The sequence below is a fragment of the Malus sylvestris genome, chromosome 6, assembly GCF_916048215.2.
Source record: "Malus sylvestris chromosome 6, drMalSylv7.2, whole genome shotgun sequence".
NCBI classification, from domain to species: domain Eukaryota; kingdom Viridiplantae; phylum Streptophyta; class Magnoliopsida; order Rosales; family Rosaceae; genus Malus; species Malus sylvestris.
Window position 1 is genome coordinate 12355378 of NC_062265.1, and position 13395 is coordinate 12368772.

The window sequence follows — 13395 nt, forward strand, 5'->3', positions numbered from 1 at the left end:
TCCTCTACTCCACATAGCTAGGATCAAGGCAGAGGTGTTGGCGTCGGTCAGAGAGGGCACTTTTCTAGTTTTGCTGCCAGTCGCATGGTTACCCAATCTCAACTGGAGGATCGTCTGGTGAAGGTTCGAGTGAATATGAAATAGGAGATTATTGTTCCAGTGGAGGACTTGAGAGGCTCTGATAGAGTGGTTGAGGAAACATTTCTTGCTTCTGATTTGGAGAAACTTCCAAACCTCTAAGGCGGTGGCGGCTAGCCTAATGCAGTCGCAGACAAGCCATGATTTACCTTGCTTGGAACTGTCGAGGCATTGGGCAAGGCTCAACAATTGATGCGATGCGGGAGCAAATCCGCAAACACAAGCCCTCCATTGTCTTTCTTTCGGAGACTAAAGCGAAAGGCAATGGAATTGAAGTAATCCAAATATCCTTGGGTTTCCAACACGGTTTTTTTGTGGCTTCAAATGGTCTCTCTGAAGGCTTATACCTATGGTGGAAATAACACCTATCGGTACAAATTCTTTTCTCTTTCATAAATACCATTGACACTTGTGTTCAAGGTTCTTCTACTAGGGAGGCCATGCAGTTGTCTTGGTTTTATGACCCTCCACCTGAAGAAAATAAGTTAGCCTTTTGGGACGGTCAGGCTAGGTCTTTCCCGGCGGATGGCTATCTTTGGCTGTGCACTAGGGCTTTTAATGAACTTCTTTGATTGCATGAAAAGCATGGAGGTCAAGAGTGAGTCCCGAGCAGCCGTCGTTTTCTAAAAGATTTTATGCAGCAAAAGGAGCTGGTAGACTTGGGATTTTTTGGTCCGCATTTCACTTGGGAACAAGATTGGGAAGATTGGGGTCGCATTGAAGAACGGCTGGACCATGCAGTGGCAAACAACCTCTAAATGGACATATGGCTTAATACCATTGTTCATCATTGTCCCCTAGCACTACAAAAAAAAAATGGTCATTTGCCACCAACTTTTTCCGAGGACCTAAAAATACTCTTGGAAAAACCATTATTTCCGACCAAAAATTGTGCTCCGTTAGAAATATGTCGACAAGAGGTTTACTATTTTCGACACCCAAAATGCCTTTGGAAAAGAGATCCATCGTCGTCAGAAATAGCTATTTTTGGAGGGAAATTTTGGCCCCACATTTATTTGCAACAAAACTTATTTTCGTCGGTAATAGTTAATTTTTTCTGAGAGCATGTTTAAATTGTCGGAAGTAATTGTTTATTTTTTGGGTAACAAGTGGTCGTCGGTAGTAATTTCTCTATTTTTAAGGATGATTAGTTATTATTGGAAGTGATTGTATATTTGCAAGAAGAACTAGAGGCCGTCAAAAATAACTTTCTATATTTGAGGGAAATCCATGGCTCTTAAAAATGAATATTTATGTATGAGGGTATATAGTTGTCATCGGAAAGAGATCATTGCCTAGTGTAAATATTTGATTATGTGGTATTCAGTAGTGTAAATATTTTAAATTGAAGATCAAATTAGTTCATTGTATTCTTAAAAGTTCGAGGAGTGTACTTGTAAAAAAACATCAAAATTTGAGCTAAAACAACCGTTAAATCGTGATTTTTTTGTTTATAACCGTCGAAATTTTTTGTCCCATTACCTAATCTTTGAATGTTTGGATTATGTGATTTTTGGCTTATGCGATCTCAAAGTATATACAAATAAGTTTGATGGTCGGATTGTTGAAACTAGTTTCGTAGAAAGTGTATCCTGTCAAAACGATATATTCAACAAACACTAGAGTTTATTTTATACTCTTATTAAGTATAACATAAGATTTTGTTGTATCCACTAGTGTATTGTTTTAAATTGATGGTTGAATTAGTTCATTGTATTTTTAAAGGTTCGAGGAGTGTACTTGTAAAAAAAACATCAAAATTGGAGCTAAAATAACTGTTAAATTGTGATTTTCATTTATAATCATTGAATTTTTTTGTCCCGTTACCTAATCTCTGAATGTTTGTTTTTTGTGATTTTGGACGTATGCGATCTCGGAGTATATATAAACAAGTTTGATGGTTGGATCATTGAAACTAGGTTCGTAGAATGAGAATCCCGCCAAAACTATATTCAACAAACACTAAGAGTTTATTTTACACTTATATTAAGTATAACATAAGATTTTGTTGTATCCACTAGTGTAAATATTTTAAATTGGAGATAAATTTTTTTTATTGTATTCTAATAAGGTCGAGGAGTGTAGCTGTAAAAAAATATCAAAATCGGAGCTAAAATCACTATTAATCAAGATTTTTCATTTATAACCGTAAAAAAAATTGTTCCTTTACCTAATCTCTGAATGTTTGATTTTTAAGATTTTTGACCTATGTGATCTCGGAGTATATACAAACAAGTTTGACGGTTTGATCGTTGAAACTAGTTTTGTAGAATGCGAATCCCGCCAAAATGATAGATTCAACAAACACTAAGAATTTATTTTATACTCCTATTAAGTATAACATAAGATTTTGTTGTATCCACTAGTGTAAATACTTAAAATTGAAGATTAAATTTGTTCATTGTATTTTAATAGGGTCGAGGAGTGTAATTGTTAAAAAATATCAAAATCGGAGCTAAAATCACCGTTAAATCGTAATTTTTCATTTATAACCGTAAAAAAAATTTCGTTCTATTACCTAATCTCTAAATGTGTATTTTTTTTTTTTTGCGCTTTTTTACATATACAATCTCAGAGTATGTATAAACAACTTTGACGGTTGGATTGTTGAAACTAAATTCATAGAATGTGTATTTCGTCAAAACAATAGATTCAACAAACACTTGAAGTTTAATTTATACTTCTATTAAGTATAACATAAGATTTTGTGGTATTGACTAGTGTAAATATTTTAAATTGAAGATCGAATTCGTTCATTGTATTCTAATAGGGTTGAGGAGTGTAGCTGTAAAAAATTATCAAAGTCAGAGTTAAATTAACCATTGAATCAACCGTAAAAAAAATTAAAAATTTGCCATGTTCCCCAATCTCTAAATATTTAATTTTTGCGATTTTTGACGTATGCAACCTCGGAGTATATACAAACAAGTTTAATAGTTCAATCATTGAAATTTATTACGTAGAATGTGTATCTCATTTAAATGATAGATTCAAATCGAATCATAAATTTTGACAAAAAAAACAAAATTAGAATCATTCATAATTAAAATTTTTTGGAGGAGGCAGGAGACAAAATTTTTGGAAGGCTGCTAAAATTTTGGCATGGAGCCCAAAAACTTAAAGGAAAACTAATGAAAATGGCTTCAAATTTTTGCATTTTAATAAAAAATCATCCGCTACGTATATTTGACACACCCCGATCGAGATCGAGGCATGCTGGCTGTCACGTGAGGGTGATGTAAGCATGTGCAATTTGCGGAAGCAATAAGGATAAGAAATATACGAATAAATAAAAACCAAAAGCTATTAATGTGCACTAATAAGTAGAAAGTGCTAGGAGTGAGATACAAGAGTAAATACTCCTAATCAGATCATAAAAAGTCTAGGTGCATTCCAGTAGGACAAGTACTAGTTATACAGTACCAGAAGATATCCTACGAATGTTTTATTCTGTCAGAACTGCCGAGATCCTCAATGCCACCAACAACAAGTCTACCTAAATCCTGGAGGGGCGCAAAATAGAAAACGTGAGTGGGCAAAAACAAAGGTTTTGAGGACGTATTTAACTTTCAAATGCTCTAACCCCTCGCCGTAAAACATGTATACTTTTTCCCAAAAATAGAATATAAACATATACATATATCTATATATATCAATTCAAATCATGCTACACATATTCATAATCATAAGTATGCCATGACAAGATATAAACAGAATAAGTAACTCAGGTGAAAATAAATTCATGGAAAATAATACATTAGTCGGAACCCCTACAGAAGTCTGTACGGCTGAATTCATAGCTCATTAGTCAATCTAGCCTGAGTCACTGTAAATGACCTATACGGCACTACACTGCACACAAGTCGGAACCACTGAAAAGGTCTGTATGACAAGACTAGGTGTAATATAATTATGCTCAATACTACGCTCTCATGATAGCTGTGCGATAAATCGTTAGTCACCTATGAGTCGGAACCACCTATAATGGTCTGTACGACAAGACTGTGCACCTAAATTGGATCCAATGTGAGCATAGGGTGCAGAAGGTGACATTATATACAGGCCTGTGCCATATCTCTGTCAAATCACTAACACTGGGGTGCAGGTTTATGAGCTCTATGCTTCTCAATTAATCACAACCGTTATTCACATTCACAATTCATATATAATGCATCCACAACACCACAATTATATATAATGCATCATCTACTAATTCATATACTGAACATAAATTTATGCATGGCATTTCAAGGCATGCTTTCATTTAAACGCATTTTCTGGGAAAATATCAAGTATATAAGTATATACTGAAAACCAAAAGCCCACTCACTGGTATCTTGAAGGGTCGTAGCCCTCGAGTCGCCCTTGACTGCGCTCGTCCTCGGAATAAGTCTCCCCTATATGCGAAACAACTATAAAAACGTTAATTTAGAGCACATAACCAATATTAGCTAATAACTTCTCATACATTGCTCAAATGGGATGTTTGAATATACCAACGTGATCTACAAAACCTCATGAACATCCCCATATTTTTAGAAAAAAATTTCGATGTCCCACGCGACAGCAAGGGCACGGCAACACACGCAGCCACGCACAGGGACCCTAACGGAATCCCTTTACCCCGTTAGGAATATTCCGTTAAAAAGTAATAGAAACCATTAATTCTACCTGACGATGTCAGAATATTCTGTTAACTCTGACGGAATATTCTATCTTCTTCTCCGGTTAGCCTCGCCAGTCGTCATCACCATCGATGTTTACTGGAAACTGGAAAAGAACGAAAACCTTCATATCTCATCTAATTCTCAACCAAATTCCATGAAACTTGAACCAAATTGATGCTTTGGACAAGCAGAACAAAACCTTACCTTTCAAAAGTCCTAAAACCGACGGAACTCGCTGGAAAATCCTTCCATATTCTGGCTAAACCTGCAACTCCCTATTCCCGATCTTCCCGACGTCCAAATCACTTTATTTTTCTTCTCCGAGCCTCGTGAAGATGATCTAAAGCTCCCTATAACTTCAAAGCTCTCAGAAAACTACACATTTACGTGTGCATGAATAGTACCTCAAATCGGAAGTTATGGTTTCTCAGGTTTTTCAAGCTTTGAAGTCCTAAAAATTGTACGAATGGACTCAGGAGCTTGTAGGGAACACGAACATCACCTTTTTAACGTCGATTCGTTACTGGTTGAAGGAGTTTGAGGTTGACCGTACGATTTGTACGGAAATGGAAGGAAATCCGAGAGGGAAGGGATAAAGAAAGAGAGAGAAAAGTATGGGTGCTTGTGTGTGGTCCTAGTTGGTCACAACCAACAAAACTAAGTCCTAAGTGTTCCAAAAACTTAGGAAAATCTTTGAATTGGTCCAAATAAAACTTCACCCACATGACCACACACGTCCAAGGGTAAATAAGTAATCTCACGCCGTCAAAAATAAATATTTCGGGACAGGCTGTGACAATATTTTATGACAAGGGACAAAATAAATTGTCAGCTATCATTAAGACATACATTAATAATAATAATAATAATAATAATTATTATTATTATTATTATTTATTATTTTTTTTATTTTTATTTTTACTACTACTACTACTACAAGCATATGGGCACACACAAAGTTTGTGAGAATTTTTTTTTTTGTTTAGGGATATGTTAGGATTACATGTATGTAGGTAAGACTTTGAAAAAATAAACAACAAAATTTGGTTGTGAGAAATTACATTTCTGCCCCATATTTCTTATTCATGTTCTGTTTTAATTAGAGGGTTAAATTGGTAATTTCATAGGGTTTTGGTTGACAATGAGTGTTTTATTAATTAGTAGAGATTATTATTATTATTATTATTATTAGTATTAATATTATGAACATGGAGTGATACACCACGTCTCTATACAAGAGGTGAGATTTTTGTGTTAAAAAAATAAAATTTTTCCACCACTTACTTAATAACACGTGGTGTAGAAACTTAAGATTGTAGGTGGAGGAGAAGAGGAAGCAGCACATGGGCGGAGAATAGAAGAAAATTAAGTAATTGGTGTAAAAAGTTAGAAATTGAAGAGATACAAAGAAAATTTGATGAGTATCGAAGAAAATTAGAAGAAGAAAATGTGTTCGGAATGTGAGAATGTGCCAAGAAAATTTAAAAAGAGGAGAGAAGAATGTAGTACCGTTAAGTTTCATAAACAATGTAGTACCGTTAAGTTTTCATAAACAGTGTAATAAGTTTCATAAATAGTGTCATAATGTAAGATCCCACATCGCCCAAGGGTGAGGATCCTGTAAGCCTTATATGTACATTCCTATCTCTACCTAGTACGAGGCCTTTTGGGAACTCACTGGCTTCAGGTTCCATCAGAACTCCGAAGTTCGGGCGAGACCAATCCTAGGATGGGTGACCCACTGGGAAGTTCTCGTTTGAGTTCCCATAAACAAAATCGTGAGGGCGTGGCTGGGGCCCAAAGCGAACAATATCGTGCTACGGTGGGGTCGTGCCCGAGATGTGGTGAGGGCCTGGGATGTGACACGTAAGTTTCATAAACATTGTAGCACCGTTAAGTTTCATAAACTGTGTAGAAAGTTTCATAAAAAATTTGTATGAAGCTGCGCGTCATATTTTTTTTTTTTAATTTTTTTAATATTAAAATTATACCTTTTTCATTAAAATTTAAGTTCTTTTGTCATTTTTATTAAAAATTTAAGGATTTTTCATTAAAATTTAAGTTTTTTAATTAAATTAAATTATAATATATAGTTTTTTATTAAAATAAACTTAGCTCAAATCCTTTCCATGAAAGTTCCCAAAACTTAACTCTCTATTTCCACAGAGAGTCGTTTAGCGCTATCCTCCTTTTCATCTCTCTCGCAACCCTGCCTTTCCTCTTCAGAAACAAAACCCTAGCCTCCATCCTTCATTTCGTTCTCAAAATCTCAGAGTCGCATTCATCAAAATCTTCTCCATTTCTCTCGATCTATGCCTTCATCCAAAAATTTCCACATGCCTCCACCTCTGCAAACCCTAGCACAATTCCACCTTTTCCAAATTAGAAGCAAACCTAGCGAGTTGTGAACACATCCTCCCCTCATTCTCTGCAACAACATGGGTTCCTCTGCTACACATCATAGTCGTTCCAAATTGCGCACCCAAGTTCGTGGCTTCTTCTATAAGGTAAAAATCCCAAGACTACATTCCAATATGCTCATGTATGTGTTTCGTCTTAAATTGCATGTAACTTGTGCTACGATTTCTCTTTCTCTTTTGATCAAAATTCGAATATGTTGTTGAAGTGTGTACTTTCCTAGCCTCTAAAGTCCGTTACCAAGGGTAACCCCTAGGGTAAATCTTTAAGGTAAGGCCCAATGTAATCTCTAGGGTAAGGGTAAGGGTAATTGTATTATTGTAAATCAACTTTCCCTTGATTTAAGGGAGGAGACTGATTGGGGTAATGTCTTTGTGTAAGGTTTAGATTAGGTAGGCAACATGCCTTCTTCTTTCTTATCGGCTGCTTGCAACATCCATCTTTCCCGTCTCTTTTCCCTCTCTCTTCTCATATATACCCGAACTCACTCTTGTACATATCAATATATGAAATATACGTTGAAACTTTAAACTAGAAAATCTACATGGTATCAGAGCAGGTTCCTTTGTAACCTATCTTGCTGCTGCATTTTTCCTCCAAAAATCTGAACCATGGCTGAAGAAAGTTCAGTGAACCATGCTGAGGAAACTCAGCATTATCCCTCCCTAAATTTCTCAGACGTCGAGGTTAATGCCAATGAACGTTTGTGTTCAATTCTCTTGAACGAATTTAATTATCTCCCTTGGTCTCGAGCTGTTTCTCTAGCTCTTGGAGGTAAAGAGAAATTAGGGTTTGTAAATGGAAATGTTGAAGCTCCAGACAACTCATCCTCTACATACGGTGCATGGCTTTGCAAGGATCAAATTGTCATGTCTTTGTTGTCCAACACCATGGAGAAATATGTTGCTGCGATTTTTAGCTACTACAATTCTTCATGTGAGCTTGGGAAAGAGTTGCAGGATATGTATGGAAATCAAAACAACTATGCACGTGTCTTTCAACTTAAGAATGACATTGTTAGTGCTCAACAAGAAGGGAAAACATTTGTTCAACACCTTGGAAGCCTGAAGGCCATATGGAATGAGTTGGATGTACACCTTCCACATACCACATATCCTACCATTCTTCTAAATGACCCGAGGAAGACAGAATCTACCAACTGTTAAGGAGTTTGAACTCTGAGTATAAGGATGTAAGGAGTCACATCTTGATAAGTCAAGAACTGCCCACTTTCAACAATGTCTGTGCAACTATCCAACTATCCAACTAGAAGAAGCAAGGAAGAAAGTGATGAATGCTGAGAATAACTTGAGATTGACTGACACTCGTGCATATGCCTCAAATTACAAGACCTCATAGGCTAAGGTGTACAATGGTAGAAATACACACCTGAAATGTAAATATTGCAATGGCGTTGGCCATGTGAAAGACAAGTGTTGGGAACTTCATCTTGAACTCAAGCCTAAGCTCAGCAAAGATGGAAAAATGGAAAAACAAATGTCTTAGTTTTGGGGAAAAGGAAAAATAAACTTACTTTCACACAAAACACCTTCCATTGCCTTATATGTACCAACCTTTTCTTTCCAACTTCTGTCAATTAGAAAGATCACAAACACCCTAAACTGTCGTGTCATTTTCTCACCAGATAATGTGATGTTTCAGGATGTTCTCACCATGAAGATGATTGGTGAATGGGTCTTCATAAATGGACTTTACTAAATGTGTAAGAATGCCTGTTTTATTCAGGCCCTTCAAGCTCAATTGAAGTCCATAGATGAAAACCAACTTTGGTATAAAAGATTAGCTCACCCCTCTAAAGTTATCTTGTCTAAACTATTTCCAAATTTTTGTAAATCTCATTGTACTTGTGATACTTGTTAATTTTCTAAGTTTACTAGACTACCTTTTGGTAACTCAATGTCTAGGACAAGTACACTTTAAGTTTACTAGACTACCTTTTGGTAACTCAATGTCTAGGACAAGTACACTTTTTGAAATGGTGCACATCGATGTATGGGGACCAGCAACTGAATCAATTGAAGGCTTTAAGTACTTTGTCCTATTTGTTGATGACTTCTCTTGAATGAGTTTTATGTATCTTATGAAATCAAAGAGTGAAGTCCAAACTATTTTCAAAGATTTTCATATGCATGTTAAAACACATTTTCAATCAGACATTAAGGTGTTAAGATCAGATAATGGCACTGAATTTCTATCCAACAACATGCTTCAATACATAAGTTCTCAGAGCATAATACATTAAACCAGCTGTGTAAGGACTCCCCAACAAAATGGAGTAGCCGAGAGAAAAAATAGAGATATCTTAGAGAAGACTCGTGCCCTCATGCTTCACATGCATGTTCTAAAGAAATTTTGGTCATTTGCTATTCTCACTGCCACTTACCTCATCAACCGACTCCCAAGTCGTGTGCTAGGGTTTAAATCTCCCTATAAAGTACTCAAGGATAGAAAAATTGATTTGACACACCTCAAGGTATTTGGATGTGTTTGCTTTGTTCACATTCAAGCCTTAAACATGACAAATTAGATGCCAAGGAAACCAAGTATGTGTTTGTGGGGTATTCTTCCACCCAAAAGGGATACAAGTGCTACAATCCAACCACCAACAAGTGTGTTGCGTCAAGGGATGTGACGTTTGAAGAAGTTGCCCTTATTTTACTCACAAGGGGAATACTGTAAGTCAGGGAGAGGAACTGTTTGAAATGTTTCCACTTCCTCATAACATTAATAATCTAGTGTTAGAAGAAAGCTGAGTTACTATGATATTAGATATTGAAGAAATATAAACAGACTCAATCACTGATAGTCGTATCTTTGCCAATAAGAAAGACGAGGAGTCTCATTCTGATCATTCACAATCTCCTACAGAGTCTCAAGGGCTTAGAAGGAATCCTCCTTGAAATAGAAAACCTCTAACTAGGTTGCAAGACTATGTTACTTATGTCTCACGGTATCCTATCAGTGAAAGTATCAGCCTTGGTGAGTTTTCAACATCTCATGCTACATTTGTCTGTGAATTGATAAATCCAGTGAACCTAGAAACTTTCAAGAGGCTTCTCTCCTCCCAAAATGGAATCAAGCCATGGCAAATGACCTTCGTGCTCTAGAAGAAAATAAAACTTGAAGCTTGGTTCAACTACCACCAGGAAAAAAGGCTACTGGAAGTCGTTGGATTTACAAGATTAAATTCAAGGTTAATGGTTTTATCGAGAGACACAAGGCCAGGCTTGTTGATAGGAGCATATTTATGCAACTTAGTTAGCTTGTTTTCTTGCATTTATGTTGTTAGTTCCTAGTTATTTTAGTATTTTAAGCTATTTTTGTGTGTTTGTAGGTCCAAAGGGCTAAAGTAGTAAGAAAGTGCAATTTGGTGCATTTTGGAGCAGTTTTGGGCTTGGAATGGATAGCACGTGTATGGAGCAAGGTGGATGGATGAATTTGAAGATCAAAAGAGGCTATAAATGTGCGGAAGAGATGAAGGAAATAAATTCAAAACAAGGAAGATAAGGAAGCTCAGCAAGAAAGAAGGAATGTTAACCAAATTGCCTTATTTTGTCCTAATCCTTTCCTAATCCTATACCACCTAATTTCCAGCTGCAAAGAGGATCCTTAATTATTCTAGGACACTTAAATAATGGTTCTAGAAGACCTAAACCCATTCCTATAGGGTGCTGCACCTTTCCTCTTTTCCTTTTCCCCTTGCCACATATCCTTTTCCCCTTTTCTTCTAGGATCTGTCACATATTTCTTTCCTCTTTTCCTAAAGGACTGCCGCAACCGCACCCCACATTCCCTTTCTCTCTTGGATTCTAATTTTAGTTAGCATTTTTCCTTGTGGTTTTAGAGTGCAAATCCTTAAAAACATAATTAATTTTTGTCGCACCCTAGCCTTAATTCCTTAGGGTTTTGCCGTGCCCTGCTATAAAGACCACCCCCATCATCCCATCCCATCCCATCCCATCCACCATCATCCATTCACTACTATTCATACTTTCAGCCATTCTTCCATACAATTCATCACTCAAACCTTTATCCATACCTTGAGCCGCAGTAAAGAAGAAGAAGTAGAGGACCCTTGGACATGCTTGCCATTCAAGATTGGATTGCTGGAACATTCCTAAGTGTAATCCATCTTTTGTTTTCAATGTTTAAGTTTAATTTTCTTTGTTTTGCGAACATGAGGAGCTAAACTCGTTTTAGCTAGAGGAAAATTCAAAGCCATGAACATATTTGCAATATGAATTTATTACTTCCAGTTGTGATTTCATAAATCGTGAATGCAATTTACTTAACTGCTTGATTCATAACTTATTCTTGTTTGTTGATTAAGGATGCATACTTAGTTTGCATGCATGAATTTGATGCTAGAATATAAGGGAGTTTCACCTAATTGTTATGAACTTATATTCATAAGTAGTGGAGGTTGCTAGTCACAATCGTGTTAAGTAAATTCTTGGCAGGAGTATCATGCTGCTCATAATTACGAATGCCTTGTCAATGCTTGTGATTTTCACAAAGTTTAATGATATTTGATTGTATCTCTATTATGTTGTTCATGTAGGAAACCATTGAAGAATAATTTGGTTGCCGATGCGTTATCCATCCAATTCAATGACTTAAGGAAAATCTGAGGGTTAGTTAGTGCTATTCATGGTTAATCTGGGGCATTAAGGTTCATGGTTTATTGGAAAAGCAACTGGAAATCGATTAGTATGCAAGTGTGTCATGTGTGGAGAAGGACCCTCTAGCTAGCCAATCACCCATATTTTCCCCCAATTTCGTGCCAAACTTGTTTAAGTCTTTAATCTACTTGTCTTTACTTTAAATTCGTCAAAAACCCAATCCCCTTTACTTTGTTGTGTCAAATTAGTTAGAATTTGTCCAACTTGTGTTTGTAAGTGTTTTGAGTCAAGTTAAAAGTAATTTTCGTGCAAATAACCCTTCAGTGTCTAGTTTGAGTCTATTTGATTATTTTGTGCTGTTTTGAGTCTTTTTAGTTTGTTTTGAGTTCTTTGAGTCTAGTTAAGTGTTTTCAAGCCTAGTTTTGTATTTTTGAGTCAGTTTTAAGTAGATTAACAATCCCTCCTAATCCCCGGCCTAGAATGATCCCTACTTACATCTTTACTACAATTGTCAATAAGAGGGTTCAATTTGAGTGCTAGTTTATAACGCATCACTTGTTGCTCGAGGTTTCACCCAAACCTTTGGGATAGATTACAAGGAAACATTTGCACTTGTGGCCAAGATGAATTCAATGAGGGTTGAACTCTCAGTTGCAATCAATTATGGACGGACTCTTTATCAAATGGATGTGAAGAATGCTTTCCTTCATAGAGAGTTACAAGAAGAAGTGTATATGTAACCTCCACGAGGTTATGATGGTATTATAGGCAACATGGTTTGTAAGCTGCACAAGTCAATCTATGGATTGAAACAATCCCTAAGAGCTTGGTATGCTAAGCTTAGTTCACTTCTAGAGAAGGTTGGATTCCTACGAAGTAATGTTGATTCCTCATTGTTTGTACGAACTGGCACCAATGGGAAATTGGTGGTGCTCATCTATGCGGACAATCTCATCATCACAGGAGATAATGCTGTTCAAATGGAGGCACTAAAACTCTCACTACGCCAAACCTTTGCTATCAAAGACTTGGGGAAGTTGGAGTATTTTTAGGCATCGAAATGGCAACCTCTTCAAAGAGGTTGTTTCTATATCAACGAAAATATGTATTGGATCTTCTTCAGGAAGCAAAAATGCTTGATTGCAAACCTTCCATCACTCCCATGGACTCTAAATTAAGGCTTAACACAGATGGAGAAGCCATGCATTATGTGAATTACTATCAACGATTGGCGGGCAAACTTATATATTTCACCATCACATGTCCAATTATCACATATGCAGTGAGCTTCGCAAGCCAATTTATGCATTCTCCTATGGTTGATCATCTTAACATGGTTAAGAGAGTCCTGTGTTATCTCAAGGGTTCGATAGGGCAAGGAATCATCATGTGTAACAACAATTCCACTGCCATCAGTAACGACACTGATGTAGATTGAGCAGGGAATGCACTTGATAGGAAATCTACCACAGGCTATTGCACGTTTGTTGGAGGAAATCTTGTCACTTGGAAGAGCAAGAAGCAACATG

The 13395-nt window shown here is 36.5% G+C and overlaps 1 long non-coding RNA gene across 1 annotated transcript; it reads right to left on the reverse strand.

Annotated features, from left to right (window-relative positions):
* Positions 1–4467: 4467 nt before the first annotated feature.
* LOC126625229 (uncharacterized) lies at positions 4468–5260 on the reverse strand. The gene is made up of 3 exons (XR_007624360.1): positions 5010–5260; positions 4810–4908; positions 4468–4550 (listed from the first exon to the last, which is right to left on the reverse strand). It is a non-coding gene; the product is annotated as an uncharacterized LOC126625229 (long non-coding RNA).
* Between the last annotated feature and the right edge of the window lie 8135 nt (positions 5261–13395).